The sequence below is a fragment of the Patella vulgata genome, chromosome 3, assembly GCF_932274485.2.
Source record: "Patella vulgata chromosome 3, xgPatVulg1.2, whole genome shotgun sequence".
Classification (NCBI taxonomy): domain Eukaryota; kingdom Metazoa; phylum Mollusca; class Gastropoda; family Patellidae; genus Patella; species Patella vulgata.
Window position 1 is genome coordinate 37,192,178 of NC_065881.2, and position 14,258 is coordinate 37,206,435.

A 14,258-nucleotide genomic window follows, 5' to 3' on the forward strand; every position below is an offset into this window, starting at 1 on the left:
CAAAAAAGTCTGCATTACATTTAAGTCAATTTGCTTTTAAGAGTTTAGTCTAGATTATATAAGGACCTGTCAATTTCACTATATTTTTTACCTGATGAGATGGTAATTATCAACATCAGCAGTGATCAAAATAGTCTTTTCTACCTACTGCTGAAATACTTACCGGTACTACAGCTTTATAGTCCATCATTCATGTACATGTATCTTTATTTATTATTTGTTAAACTGAAAACATTGTTTCTTTAATTAAAGTGTCTATAGTCTATGTAATCTATGCTTCCTTTTCTCTACCTTGCATAACATTACTGTACACTGTAATTTAATTGGACATGTCTGTTTCCCATGACCTTTTTAATATGTTTTTACCTAATTCCTTAAATTTCATAAAATGATTATGAATAAATGATTATTTTTAGATGTTTTGTAGACTGATTGTACATATTTTTAAACGTAGTGTAAATGTAAGGTGTAAACACAGCTTAATTAACCCTATAAAAATGGTATATTATGGAGGTTAACAGCTAAGTGAATTATTGTGAAAATTAGAAAATTATGCATATTGCAATATGATTTTGTTAAAGCTTCAGTGACAAGGGGAATAGAATTATTATCAGGGAAACATGTCTTGCCAAGCTGGATCACATGATCAGTTTTTTAATACTGTAGCAATCAATATTAATCAATATAAGACTAGTCTATTATTTCCACACTAAGGTGTAGCAACTTAAAGCTTCATAAAATCAATATACTGGTTGAGTTCATTATTGTAGGAAACAACAAGAATTCAATAGGTAAGCAACATAAAATATCCAATATAGCTGTCTGTTACAGACGATGACTAATATTTAATGCAACATTATGTCACAGAACTACCCTTTATGAAAACAAAAATAAAAGGGATCTAAAATATCACATTTTTGAGTTACTTGCCCCATTAATTTGGCATTCAACAGTTGGTAAAATAATAAATTGATGTCAAATCGGCTGTTGCAATTCTAGATTGTGTTTACAATTTGAGAACATTGTGTAAATCCATCACTGAGAGAGAGAATGACATTTCTAGTTGAAAAAGATGACTTTTACATATTTTCAGTTAAAATACTCAGTTTCACTACATGTATGTCTCTGGAAGTTTTAACAGCAGAATTAGGGCAAATATGTAACATATTATACTTCACAAAAGATTTGTAAAGTCTCTGATCATGAGTGATTTCTACAATATTGTGAAATCTGAATCTCTAAAAGGTATTAGTCCAAAAATGGTTCAATTCAGTTTAGTATACAAAGATTCTCGAAGTATACTTAGTGTTTTCGACTAAAATCGTCGATTTAAGACTTAAAATGTTGGTCAACCAGCTTAGCGTGACAGTGTCTGTTATCAAGCAGAGCTAACTGTAGACAGGCAGCCTTAAGTTTAGTATGTCTCTGTAGATGACATACCAGTAATGGGATATGGTCAAAACATTCCAGTTGATTAGGCTGTGATTAGATATTATTTGAAAAATGCAAACATGACGATCCGTCACTTTAACATATTGCACAAACATGGAAGAAATTACTAGCTAGTGGCTAGAGTAAAGATTTTGTTAATCAATGGTATGTGATACAGTATGCTCTAGTTGCATTAATACCTGACATAGTCTACTGATTACCATAGCAGGGATGTAGCCAGGATTTGTTCTAGAAGGAACACATATTTTGGAGCAATATTACAGTTTTATTCAACACTATACATGTACCGGTACCTTATCAAGGTAACCAGGATGTTGACTATTGCAATACGATTAATCTGAGCAGTAGACTCATTATAAAGCCTAGCCCTAGCCTTGATTTTTATAATGTTATTTTTCAGATTTTTTGGTGTTCAGACTCATTCTACCTATTACATCATTCTTATTAACATTTTACTTAGGTTTGATTAACTGTGTTTGGTATAACATGGCTGTGAAGAGTCAACAGTACACTATGGACCAGTTGCTTTACTGCTGTAAGCATTCTAAAATTAACTCACTACAAAATAATTTAAGCTTATACAAAGATGATGTTTTGGTAACTTCCTATTCTTCTACGCAGTGGTTTCATTAGACGACTAGTCCACAACACGGCTATGGTCGTGCTAATAAAAATAATTATCGCTACAGTCCTAATCGCATTGTATCAACTACCAGATCAAAAAAAAAAACACCAGCTAGTCTTGCCATCTTTTAACCAAACATACGACAGAACAGCAGAAGAAAACTTCTGTGAAAAATATCGCCAATCAAAAAGCACCTGGGTACCCTTCACAAAAGAATGATGATTATTCAGAACATGACCAGGTAGTGTACTGATATCCAAAATTAGCAGAAAGTGCCCACTGCAAGAAATATTGATACATGTACTATGATGTACTCTATTGCAAATCTTACACTGATCGCTAGCAATTAATTACATGTAACATAAACAACAACTGCAGTAATATCTTCATTCAAAGATGATGTACATGTATCTTTCAGTTGTCAATAAAGATTATAATTAGATTTTTCATAATATAAGCTTTAATAACAACATTATGGAATAATGACTCTTCTTGGTTTCCTGTAAATTTATATTTAGCTAGAGAACTTGAGCATCCTGTTAGTCCTTTGATCAGTTATTATAATATAGCATGCCAGTAACCAATCTGTTTCACAGAGGAATTACAAAAGCCTTCTTATAATTCTGTATAAGATGACTGCCTTCTAATATGAACGTCACATCAAGTGGCGTCGATCATTGGCGTGCGCATTCTTTACAAAGACGACGTGAGAGTGAACTGGTCCAGGCACAATGGTTCCATTTACTCATTTTATATACGGTACCTATTTACACTAAATAGGAAATATATTTTACCTAGATATACTAATCTTCAAAAAAAGTTCTAGAATTTAATTTGCAGAATGAAAAAGTTAATATTGCAAGCTCATTAAGCTGCACCGATGTCATCCTTATCAATTATTGTAGCGGCCTAGCAAATATTCAATGCTGATCAGTGCGGCCAGAAAACCAAGCAATATAACAACAGTAAATAACTTTTAGGGTACCGTATTTTCAATACATTTGATTTTGATTAAACAATGAAATAGATAAGCCTATGCCGATTTATTTTACGGTACTCCACAATATGAAAATCATTAAAATATCATCTATCTTTGGAGAGAATTATATGTTTGAGTTAATAAAAATCTATACTCGGCTTGCTATATATCTGTAAGTACGTCTATAGCTTACTATGTATTTGTAAGTAGACCTATATAAATTCAATCTTTCTAAACATTGCACTTAACCAACTACATTTTGAAATTTATGTGGCTGTTTATTCTCCAAGAAAATAAGTGTAATTAATTTGGAACAATATCTGATATTCCAATAATCTTAGACTAGCCCAATTATTGAAAATATACTATTCAAAAAAAATAGGGGATATTTGATTTTGGGGGCATAATACTAAAATATGCAAATGATAACGAAAAAAGTCACTATAGAACCTAACAGAAGAAACATTTCCAGTTACATGTGACGCCCAAACGCACCAATAGCTACCGCATGGAATGCAGGTGATGCTTGGGATCATCATGGGGGTCCAACCCAAGATTTGCACGACTCTGACTTTGAATGTTACAGTCATTGTGGCATTGAATTCCAGGGTGGAAACATCAGTTTAATTGTTTTAGTGACCAGAAAACAAATTTTGATATGCGTCGGCTTACCCAAAATGAAAGGTTACGTGCCCTTGGCATGCTACAGATCGGCACAACACAGGCGGTTGTGGCGCGGACGATAAATGTTTCTCAGTCTGTCATAAGCAGGCTATGGTCCAGATACCGTGATACACAATCTGTACAGGACAGACCACGCTCAGGTCGACCAAGGGCGACAACTCAAGCCCAGGATCGATTTATCCGTACCTTGGCCTTGAGAAATCGTGTCATCACAGCAAATCAGATCAGCGCTCGTCTTCAAACAGACACTGGTGTGAGAGTGAGTGGCCAGACGATTCGGAATCGACTGCATAGGGGTCACTTTCGCACCCGACGTCCTCGCGTGATCCCTTGTTTGAGAGATCATCACATTCAGGCAAGACGTCGTTGGTGTAGGGATCGTCAACACTGGGATAATCGACGCTGGAGCAATGTGATGTTTTCAGATGAGTCAAGGTTCACTGTTGATTTTTTGGACAGACGTAGGAGGGTGTGGCGTCGTCGAAACAAGCACTTCCAAGACGTTAACGTCATCAGACATGATCGATTTGGGGGTGGTTCTGTTATGGTGTGGGGAGGCATCACTGTTGCTGGAAGAAGGGCTTTACATGTTGTTGCAGGGCGTGTTACAGGCCAGTACTACCGGGACAACATCTTGGCAGTCCATGTTGCGCCGTTTCATCTTCCAGGATGACAACGCAAGATGTCACAGGGCCAGGATCGTTACAGGTTACCTCCAACAACAGAACATCACCACATTACCTTGGCCAGCACTGAGTCCCGACCTCTCCCCCATTGAGCATGTCTGGGACATGCTTGGACAGAGGTTACGTCAACGTCAACAACGTCCTGCCAATGTCCAAGAACTTGCTGCTGCGTTGCAACAGGAATGGGACAATCTGGACCAAAATGACCTTAGACGTCTCATTAGGAGTATGCCACGTCGGATCAATGCTTGTTTGGCAAACAGAGGAGGATTTACCCGTTACTGACTTGGTTGTGATGCTGTGGTAACTTTGCTGTTTGACCCCGGGTATCATTTTACCCTTATAATGGTCAGTCTGTGCCTTACTTAGTCTAACGATCATTTGGAATAAATCGATGAATGTGAACTTCATTTCATTTTGTCATTTGTTTCTTCGTCAGTTTCATTAGGTGACTTTAATAACACTTAAAAATCAAATATCCCCTACTTTTTTTGAATAGTATATAATCACTGACCTTCTCCGACTGAGTACTTTTGCTACAGGAGTAGACGCAGTACTCTTTGAAAGCCACAAAAAAGTATTATGATTTGGAAATTTGAGAGCATTGCACATTAAATAATCTGATTTAAACATTGAAAACTAATTCCTAAATTGGTTGATTACCATGTTAACTTGGTTTAAAGGAGCTAAATCGCTAATATTTGGGACCTAGAAATTGACACAAATGGGTCGCAATGCATATAATAATGCAGTCGTTGTTGTTTGTATTTCAGAGGAGAGCCAAAAAAGCCCCCCTCAATAAATGAATTGAAAAAATCACTCCCCTCAAAAAACTCTCCCAGTTTTGATAAGAAGAGTGATTTAAAAATTAAGGAGAGTGATCTGATATTAAGGAGAGTGATTAGTTATGTGCATGGGAAATGGTGCTAAGATCAGTAACTGCATGTAATGGGGTCATTCCTGGTTTCATAAATGATAATAAACCCCAAATGACTATGTAAAGGTGAGCGATTTTCAGTTTTAAGGGGAGGGAAAAAACTCCCCTCAGTCGGCATTCAGGTGAGCGACAGGTGCTCGAGAGCGTTCGCTCGCTTTAAAAAACAATGACTGATAATGTAATATGAATGTATATAAACTGACACACTCTCAATCATTTCCGTTTTTACTCTAATTTCAAATCAGTCATGTTAAGCGAAATATGCCTGAAGTGTCAATTGAATGGCAATCTCTAACGTCTGGTTATTCCAGTCTACACAGATAGTATTTATTGCGCATGCTCTCCAGATAAGGATATGGCCTCACCGTTTGACATGATTTGTGGAATATGTCTAGCCACGTTCTTCGAGTCCCTTATTACAAATGGCGCTGAAATGCATTTTGTACCAATGGTAAAATGTTTATTTTGTCTTAAAGATTGGATATCAGAAGCCCATATTTTCACGATACGATAACAACACCAATGTTGATTGAAATTGACAAATAATTCGTGTTTCCAATGTCGAAGACTTTGGATGAAATTGAGTTAAGAGACTTAGCTACTTTAAGCGACATTATCGGGACATAAAGAATGGTAGAGTGGTTAAATGGTCACTTAATTGTCCTTATATAAACATACACAGTTATCTGCCTGACTGCACCGTCCGTGAGATTTTCGGAAGTGAGCAAAATGTAGTCTTGCGCACGTGAATTTAGAGGTCGCAGCAAATATACATCATAAATAGGATTCCACATGGTATTATACAAACATAACTCTTATTCTCACTAAGAGTTATCTGCCTTGATTATGGAAGTCGGGTAGATTTTAATGCATTTATAACATTTCCAAATGGTTATATCTTCAAAAATCAAATGTGGTCAGACTTCCATTGTTTTTATGTTAAGTCTTTTCATAATGTTAAAATAATCCCGAAATAGTTTCCGTTTGTTGTAAAAAAAATTGAGCATGAACCACTCTAACAATGGTCCTTAATCAAGAATATTTCATGTACCATGTTTAAACTGTTAAAATTTCCAATTAATATGTACATATTCAACAATTAGTATCATTTAAGTTGAATAATGGTGACAACTTTTTCTAGTTTGCATAGTCTTATTGCCGCTTAATAAGTCAAAGCACAGCACCAGTCAAAGCACAGCACCTACTAATGCACAAGACTAATAAACCAGCATATGGCCTGAAAGTGAAATGCGTATGTTAGTTACATTCATAATTAGACAAGATTTATAATGGCCTGAATTGGGCATGTTTGGGGTATATCTGTTCTGACAACATTAACAATTGATATTCACAAGATTCATATTTGAGACAAGGATTTTGATAGAAATTTTCAAACTGAATACATGTATAAATATGTTTTGTTTAGAACAGTACATTGTAGTTTATAATGTCAATTAAAATGTGTGATATTTAAGACTGGGTGATAAGCTTGTAAAGTTTGTCACTAATGAACACTGTTCTGTAACCTGTTCTATTAAAGAATTAAGGGTACCACCCGGTTAAGGTATTGCTTTACTACAGGTTGGATCCACAACTAATGAGCTATGCCTTGACACTTGGCAATTAAAAGTTTTATTTAGAATCATCATCATCATCAGAGCCTATTTTAGTTGGATGGCATCAGAAAATATAGCCCGAGTTTCCATTTTAAGGTTTGGCCTAGAAAAGGCCCAATAATAGTGTAGGGCAGGGCTAATTTATAAATCAATAATTAAAAAGAATCCTGACCTACTCTAGATTTAATTAGATTTGTTAAGTCATTAGAGGCTAGACACTACAACAAAACTAATCATATATTTCAGTTTCTTCTAAATTCGGGGAAAATATATTCATAATAAATCTCCGTTTTTACAATGACAATAACAAAAGAACACTGAATTACATGATATGATGAGCTAAAAATAGACGTCACACGGTCTTGCCAACACACGCAATAAATTTTTAAATTTGGATATTTATAATTAGATCTAGTATACAATAGCAAAGCCAATGAAATATTATCAAATTCATTCACAACCTGAACTAAATATTAATTTCAATATGAAATCAAACACTAAGTCCACTTCATGTGATCACTACACTATGGTTTGGAAATAGTACTCGACTGAACACAAACAAAAGCATGTGGCCTAGATTTTGCCGCCATTTCTTATTCGATGGAGGGGCGATTCGTGCAGACGATTAATTTTCCTTTAGCCTTGCAGTAACGATTGTGTTTGCACTAAAATAAAAATACAAATACTCACTTATATTAGAATAAAATTCCATAAAAGTGGTTTCTTAAGAGTGGAGGGCTACCGTTAGTTATATAAGGGCAGTTACACAGCATAAACTTCATCAAAACATCCGCCCCAATGTATGACTGAACGTGGAATGCTATGACCTACTAGTCACGAGACATGATCGACACAACAAGCTATCGGAATTGTTAAGCGAGAAACGAAATTTCACGAAAGACAGGGTTCGCGTTTCTCTGGAAATTGGGACAGTTGGTAAAAGGAGCGCTTAGTTTCTATAATGTAGTTTAAAATTGAATATTTATTATTTCTACTTAAACTAGACATGTATCTATTAGACCTACCGATATTGCATTTTTGAGTGGTCTGAAAGTTGTTGGGTTTTGATCACTAGACTAGTACGTAGTATTAGAAGTAGAATATAACTAGGGCTGGGGACAGGATAGGAAATATTTTTTTTCTTCCAATAATACGGACACTTAAATTACTGTGGCTTTTGAATTTAATAAATGTTTTGTAATAGATTACAAAGGTCCATTTCTTGCCGAGTATAGGCCTGCTTTCATTTATCTAAAAATCGATGTATCCGAAAGATCGATCAGCCTAGTAGGCCTACAATTAGTACCGGTAGGCTAAATATAAGCGAAGCGAGGCCTGTTACAAGTTATCTTGATACGAGGTCAAAATGAATAGTTCTACATAGTTATTGACTGCCGAAAAGGCATTAATTACAAATGTGCTCTTCGCCCAATTTTAACCCTCGATTCGATCATCAGTGGGGGACTGGGTTGCCGAATGGTTTCACGCGTACGCTTTAGGTCATAAGGTCTGTCATTGAATCAATTGGCGTGGCTTCGACTTCCTGCTTGTAAGTGACTAGTTTCGCCTGTCGTGTGTTTTCTCCGGGTCACCCAGCTGCTAAAGACCCATACGCGTGCGAGAATTTTTTAAATAAAATTGAACCATATATACGTAAGTCCCGAAATGGCCTAGATTATGTCGAGTGGACATTATACCCCCCCCTCCCCTCTCTCTCTCTCTCTCTCGAAAAGTACAGAAACCCGGAAGTACAGTGAAAAAGGAAACTGTACCATGCCAGTGCCAGGTATTACCTAAACGGCACCTGTCTTCGTCATCCGCATTCTGACATCAATAGAACTAAATTTTCCTTTGAGTAACTTGAGCAATGCGGATCAGTGGGATCCCACTTCTAAAAACCTCTAAGCGCAACCGACTTAATGACAATAGGACGTAACTTACCCCCCCCCCCCCCCCTCTCTCTCTCTCTATCTCTCTCTGGTAAATTTTATTTTTTTAGATTCAAAGGAAAGGTAATAACCTTAAAAATTGTAATGTGATGCTATGGTAAAATTAATAATGTGCAAGAAGCTATACTTCCTCCCCAATCCGCAAGATTTACGAATTCTACGGGAGAATCAATATTAACGTCTGGAATGGCTGAACGGTGACAATGCGGATTGTATGATTAAACATAAATCCTTGAGCTATCATAATATTAAAGTTTATTGACAAATTCAATAACTATATCACTGTGAATTTGTACTCGATATACACTGCACCAAAGTCTTGCCGCTTCCACAAATTGTTATCTTTTGTGCCGATAAAATGTCATTTAAATACATTTTGATTATTACCATTGCTAATCTAGTTTAACATTTCTTGACAAGCCTACTGATCCGCAGACAAACACAGGCAAAGGAAAAGCAATTAGGTTTTATAGGTATGTATTCAGAAACAACCGATTGCCAAACATAATCGGTTGTTCTAACTTCCAAACCACAAACTGGGTCTCCATCATTTCGTCTCCTTAAAAAGCAATATGTTAAGACATATTATAGGCGACGGTAAGATCCACCACAATCGCATTTTGTTTTTTAAAAATTTGTTTTTTGAATATGATTTGGAAAGGCATTCGTGGAATTATGTTATAATTTTCGGGATTAGAAGATATGTTATGCATTCCTGGCGTTTAATTCTGATTTCTAATAAATACGAAACCACCTTAGTAATAAATATTCATTGAAAGAAAGGGCAATATAATTATTACAAATTTCAGGACAAAATTACACAAAAATAATATATAAGTAGCCAACCTGATGATTTAACAGATAACAAGCACGGATCCAAACTGAAGCTAAGTTACCTAGCCAGCGTTGACGTAAAATGTTATCTATACTGATACACAATATACGTTGATAAGAGACTTCATAATCATGATACGACCCACCAAGAGGTTTCAGGGTTAAGATCACCAGGTCTCTTTAGACCTTGTGAATAAGGAAAGTATTCGCCATTTTACATGTACACCAACCCATTTGTGCACTTATTGTCTTAGGTGTACCACTGTTTTATTTCCTGTACATGTATTTGCATCTGTCAGGTTTAGCATTGGACCATGTACACATGGAACTTATATTACCTTTAAAATTACAAAATTTAATATATCACACTTTAAATATCCACTGTTGATTTCCCTACTTTTCAACCACTATCTTGTAAGCCTGATAAACCTCTGATTAGAAACTAAACAGTCTATTATTGTACATGACGATTGTCAGTTTTATGATTCATTGAACACGTTGGAAACAGTGTGTTGTCAAACACACGTGACTAAATATATTACTATACGTTCGTGAACAATTTCAGTGTACACACGAATGGGCGTGGGTTTAGGGGGTGGGGCGACCCCCACTTAGAAACTTAGAATCGGAAGGGGAAGGGGGACGAAAAGGTCTCTGCCCCCCCCCCCCCCCCCCGTGATTTTGATCGCCAGGACAGATTTTCAGGTTTATATCCACATGATGGTCGAGCTTGTTTCTACGTATCTGGAACTTATAGTCGGGACTTTGAACAAGAATTGGCATTCTTTAAGCGCCAGTTTTCGGCCAAATCTATTTCACTTGTGGACGAAGCGTTCCTCATGATGTCCCCGTGTGCGGTGCATAACAACCCAATTCATGTCGCCAAGATATTCAAAGACAACAGTCCTGGTAGTAGAACGATTCTCTTAACTTCATGAACAATTACTATTTATGCAGCGTTGATGTAGGTAGTCAATTTTTCCATATTGCCATCGTATTACCCCTAGTTACAGCCTTCATCGAAATAACACTGGTACAGTAAACTGTTTGTAATTATTTATTTCGTTTGGTAATGAAATGTTCCAGCGTTCGTCCCCCCCAACCCACACCCAAACGTTATGACAAATCCACACCCTTGTACAAACGATATCCTTTTCGCCAGTTGTTGAACAATTCTATGTAAAAACTTTTAATTTACTAATAAGCGGGGTAATATAATCATCATGGGTAATAACCTTGTTTCAGCCAACGTCTAAAGCTTCCCAAAATAACACTGCTACGGTTACTTGGCCCAAAAAATAAGGTTGGTCCGCCGAAAAACCCTTTGTGTGTGTTCGTGCGGGGGTGAGTGGTGGGTGGGATTGAATAGAAAGAACTGACTGAACTAATCAATTAATCTTTTTAATACACTTCACCGATACTTGCCAGATTTTAAATACGGTAAAGTATCTATAGCTTATTTCCTGGCATTTCTAGCTTAATATTATCCCGGAGTAAAGTTTGGAAAATAATTTGGACTCTTGTAATACCCAACTTTATCAGCCGGAAACCACACCAAGTTTGGGATCGGCGATTTCGGTTAAAAATAGGTTGATTTGTCGTGTAACCATAAACACAGGTATTATTGTTTTTTAGGAAGGGGGGAGGGATAAATATATATCACTACAGATATAATGCTTTAAAGATCAGATTCATTTGACTATTTTACATAACCGGATAGAGATTAGCCTACACGTATGGCACCCTGAATGTCACAGAGGCCTCGTGGACTATCTATATCCCATGAGTCATGACACAGGTGTGTCACGGTGTGTCAACGAAAATATCTGAATTAATAATTATTATTACGTACGTTTGTTTCCAATATTCAGCTCTGTTTTTTTTAAATTGAAGGTAACCGTAGTGTATAATTTTAAAACCCTTATTTGGTGAATTTTCTACCTTAACCGTCATAATCATATAATTTGTAAGAATATATTGAATTGCATTGGGTTACAGAAGTACAACAAAAATATATGACGCTAATATATGAAAATAGTTCGAATTTGAATTTCAGAAGCATAGGTAGTAAAGTATTTTTGCCAGTGCAGTGACTTTATATGATAGGGAGCCGCGGTGGCTCAGTGAGTAAGACCTGGACGTTCCGTGTTCGATTCCTGCGTTCGTCGAGAAAGTTCATCGGGTTTTTCAGACGTGGTTCCTCATTGTCAGTGGTGCAGGACCAAGGGCCTGGCAAGGGACAACATATAGTTGTTCGGATGGGATGAAAAATCGAGATCCAGTGTACATATTGGCGTGCACGTTCGATTCCTGCGTTCGTCGAGAAAGTTCATCGGTTTTTTCAGACGTGGTTCCTCATTGTCAGTGGTGCAGGACCAAGGGCCTGGCAAGGGACAACATATAGTTGTTCGGATGGGATGAAAAATCGAGATCCAGTGTACATATTGGCGTGCACGTTCGATTCCTGCGTTCGTCGAGAAAGTTCATCGGGTTTTTCAGACGTGGTTCCTCATTGTCAGTGGTGCAGGACCAAGGGCCTGGCAAGGGACAACATATAGTTGTTCGGATGGGATGAAAAATCGAGATCCAGTGTACATATTGGCGTGCACGTTCGATTCCTGCGTTCGTCGAGAAAGTTCATCGGGTTTTTCAGACGTGGTTCCTCATTGTCAGTGGTGCAGGACCAAGGGCCTGGCAAGGGACAACATATAGTTGTTCGGATGGGATTAAAAATCGAGATCCAGTGTACATATTGGCGTGCACGTAAAATATCCCTTGGCAGTTGTAAATCGATATTAGAGTGGACCGTAGCGCCGCTGTCCGGGTAACATTTCCATCATAGTACACTGTATGATGTATGCCCGCCTTCATTAGTCCAGTCGGAGCAGAACAGTAGGACGTTAAACCCCATTTCATTCCATTTCTTTCTATGTCATTTTGACAGTTTAATGTAATCAAGATTTAGTCTACAATCTGCATTACCAGTCGAAGCGTGGTCGTCTGTCCCAAACGGGGGTGCTTGGCCACGTCATGGCGATTGCTCACTAAACAGGAGGTCATGGGTTCCATCACGATGTTGGCCGAAAAACGAAAAAAAAAATCTCTCTCACACACTGCATGATGTTCTTTCGTCTTCATTACACCGATATGTGCCGAACAGTATATAGAACGCATATAGGACTTCAACCCTACATGTATTCATTTCTCTCCCGAACGAGAATGGAACGCAGGGCGAGTCCGAATACAAAAGTCTACAAGGGTCTATCACTAGCAACCGCTCTTTAAGTATAGGTTGAATTGTATAACACTGATCGCCAGTGAATATTCGCTAGGTGCCGGTTAATTAGCTCACAATAATAATTTATTCCTTCTGCAAATTAAATTCTAGAACATTTTTTGGGGAAGTATTATTGTGTTTGAAGTAGATCTGGATAAAAAAGATTTCCTATTTAGTGTAAATGGGTATTTAAATGAGTAAAAGATATCATTCTGTCCGGACAAGTTGACGTTACTTTGTCTTATGTAAATAATGCACGCACTGTCGAGCCAATGATCGACGCCGTGTGATGTGACGTCACATGTAGAAGGCATTTGAACTCATCCAGGTTAGTCATCTTACACAGAGCTTAAAGAAGGCTTTCGTAATACCCATGTGTAACAGATTTGAACTGTATATAAGATAAACCCACATCATTTTTCATATTTTCAACAAATAAGAAGTCAAGTGTGACAGGGGTGTTAATATAATACTATATATAATATTTCATATTTAGTGTAAATTGGTACATAAAATGAGTAAAATGCACCATTCTGCCCCAGACCATTTCACGCTACTAAACAATGCACGCGCCATGGGGGCGGGGCCAATGATTGACGCCTCCTGATCTGACATCACATGTTGAACTTAAAAAGGTCAGTCATCTTAGGTCAGTCAGTTATTAGAATGCTTTCGTAATACGTATGTGAAACAGAGTGCGACCGGCGATGTACTAAAAGGACTACACCGCGCGCCTTATTATCATGTACAAAAACAATATTAAAGATACATTAAGGGAGATTTTTATATAGAGAGTAGGCCATTCTTGCTATAACAGTTCAAAAGTAGATGATGAAAGAAGAATATATTGAAAAATTCAGTCAAATTACTTTATTCTGAACATAGTTATCATCGTTGTAATATTTGACTAGAAATGGTAGCGAAATGTGTCTTCACCTTCGCCGATCGTTTGATTGACAGGCGTTAACTCCACCTACATATCTCGATTATCAAGTAAAGTTTTCAATGGCATACGGAAACGCTTTACAGCGGCCTCGCTAAGTACACTCTATCATTTGGCCTCGATCTAACTGACGTATTTTCATCAGGTTACCCCTTATTTGATTTAATCAATTAGTGAAATCCTATTTAAATCCGAGCTGTAGCCGAGCCATCCGTGGGTCTACAGAGTTGATTTTGGTCTTGTTGTTTAAATAAAGATCTAATTTATAATTTCTAT

At 37.1% G+C, this 14,258-nt stretch overlaps 1 protein-coding gene across 2 annotated transcripts in view; it reads right to left on the minus strand.

Annotated features, from left to right (window-relative positions):
* LOC126815243 (uncharacterized) overlaps positions 1-7,792 on the minus strand; it is a 62,284-nt gene extending 54,492 nt beyond the window's left edge. The window contains exon 1 of one of the 2 annotated variants that reach the window (XM_056099656.1): positions 7,670-7,792. The gene's annotated coding sequence lies outside the window, so the exon portion shown is untranslated. The remainder of the gene's footprint in view (positions 1-7,669) is intronic. The other variant, XM_050540803.2, reaches the window with a different exon arrangement.
* Positions 7,793-14,258: the final 6,466 nt, after the last annotated feature.